Genomic DNA, 2580 nt, shown 5'->3' with positions numbered 1-2580 from the left:
ACTTGAGACATGTTTATACTGCTGGGTCCATTATGAATCTGTTTAATATCCTCTGAATTCTCTGAATCCTTCCATCTCTGCAGCCAGGAAGTGGGTAATGTGCGCATAGGGAAGAAATTTCCAGGCGTTCAGACCTTTAGGTAAATGAGGACTCTTTTTTTTAAAGGGGGAAAAGCCTGTTGCAGAAAAATTAAATTCTTCCTGTTCAAAATTGTTTTTCCAATGATCTTTTCCTTGTAGAAAATTGCTTGGGTCCTAGAGAGATGCCAAGGAAGCCACCAGCTACGGGATCCTGTGTCCCACACTGGTGATAGCAGTGTCCCTTTACCCTGGAGAGCCTGGGATAGGGACATGGAGGCGAGTGACCCTCCAGGGCCGAGAAAGGTTTTGGGGATTTCAAGGAGCTCAAGGTCACCCGAGGGCTGCCTCGCCTGCTGGGGGCTCCTAGGAAGCCTGGATCAAACTAATCCGGCCCGATTGGGAGCAGGCTTCCCACAGGGCTGCTGGCAGGAACAGCTCTCTGCTTGCTGGCAGAACAGAGAGGTATTATTTTAGGGAGAAAAATGAGATTCCTGTTATTGCTTATTCCTCCTGCAGAAATGTTGGTGTGTCCCAGCCAGGGCCAAGATGGGAGGCGAGTCAGCGCCAGCAGAAGAGTGAGCTCATCACATGTGGGGGTGTGAGGTGTTTCCAGCAAGGCACAGTGTGGAAAAAAAGCTCCAGGCTTGGAATCCCAAATCCCATGTCAAAGCAAAACACTCTGACCCTCCCATCACCTCCCTCCTCCATCAGCTAGTCTGTCACTTTCCTTCTCCACAACTCGCTTCTCCATTGTCTGAGCCCACTCCCATTTGATGTTTCTATCTTCTTGCATCTCTGACCAAGTACTCCTCCTCAACACCCTTGAGTGTCTGTGTGTATTCTTATTTAGAGACTGTGTGAAGGGAATAGCCCAGGCTTTGGCGTCTGCGAGACCTCAGTTCAAATCTCAGCCCCACCACTTACTGGCTGCGTGGCGTTGGACAAGGGCCTTCACTTCTCTGGGCTCTGCTGTCTCAGCTGCTATCATATTATCTTGCAGCTAGATAGATAAGAAAGCGAATGGGGGAAAACCTAGGGCACGGTAGATGCTCATTTCGTATTTTCTTCTTTCTTTCCTTCCTGTGGAAGCAAAGGATAGTGTACAATGAAGCAGTTGTAAGACGTTGGGATTTACAAATGTCAAATTCCCACAGGATGCTGGGAAATATGGGGTCATAGATAATTTGTTGTGCTCATCACCAGAGTCCTGGCATGGCCTCGGGTTGATGCAAGTCAGTCTGAACTGAACCCAGAATTAAGAAGAGGGGTTCCAGGGAACTAGAGGAAACTTCCCTGGTCTTAGCCAAAAAAGAAATGGTGTGGCCAGGAGCCCAGGCCAGAGAGGGCAGGAAACAAGTTGATGCTGTTTGGGCAGAAGAAGTCAGAGAGTTGGGGAGCAAAAAGCTCCATAAAGTGACCACAAAGTTGTACCAGTTGGAAACTGTGACAGGTGAGGTGAGGAATGAGTCACCTATAGTAGGACACGGCTCTAACTAGCACTTTGGCTGCCTCAGGCAAGGGCCTGAAACACACCCTCAAGCCAACCTTGATTTTTCCATCTATGAATCATGAAGAGGTGTTATTTAATATTTTTTCTTTATTGATTTTAGAGAGTGAGAAAGGGAGAGGGAGAGAGATAGAAACATCGATGAGAGAGAACATCGATTCATGCCCCCCACTGGGGATTTGGCCCACAACCTGGGCATGTGCCCTGACCAGGAATCAACCGGCGACCTCTTGGTGCATGGGTCGACGCTCAACCACTGAGCCACACCGGCCGGGCATGAAGAGGGTATTATTAACAAGGGGCCTCTGGAAGCTTCCTATGGAAGAGCCAAATCCCTTTGTTTCTCTGTGGCTAAAGGGGTACATGTGTGATCAGCATATAAACTTTGCCACATTTATAATTTTATCACTTTCTGAAATTATCTTTTTAAATTTCGCATCCTCTAAATTTCCAGCCCCATGGGCAAAAACCCCCGTCAGCCTTCCCTGGTCATGGCTGTGGTGGGGTGAGGTATCTCTGTCATAGAAACTGAATAGGTTTAGGCTTAGCTTCCTGGATTTTATTTCTCCTTTGACTTCTCTTTGTAGTTCATGAAACCTTTTTTTTTTTAATCCATGCTGTCTCAGTTTTGCTAAGGAAAATGAAGAAAAGGGATTTTGGTCCAAACTTTGGTGAATGAGGGACAAAGAGTGAACCAGAAGCCTTCAGGGGCTGGAGTGGGGGTGACAGTGGGACGGCAAGCGAACGACCTTGTCTGGGTCAAGGTGCAAGCTAAGATGCTGCAGCAAACAAAAGCACCACAGAGGAGAGAGTTCCTTTCCTGTTTTTGTTGTTGTTGTTGTTGTTAATCCTCACCTGAGGATATTTTTTCCAATGATTTTTTAGAGAGAGTGGAAGGGAGGGAGGGAGAGGGAGAGAGAGAAACATAGATGTGAGAGAGAGACATCAATTGGTTGCCTCCTGCACATGCCCTGACCGGGGCTGGGGATCAA

The sequence above is a fragment of the Molossus molossus genome, unplaced genomic scaffold, assembly GCF_014108415.1.
Source record: "Molossus molossus isolate mMolMol1 unplaced genomic scaffold, mMolMol1.p scaffold_m16_p_19, whole genome shotgun sequence".
NCBI classification, from domain to species: Eukaryota; Metazoa; Chordata; class Mammalia; order Chiroptera; family Molossidae; genus Molossus; species Molossus molossus.
Note: the sequence above shows the minus strand (reverse complement) of the source record.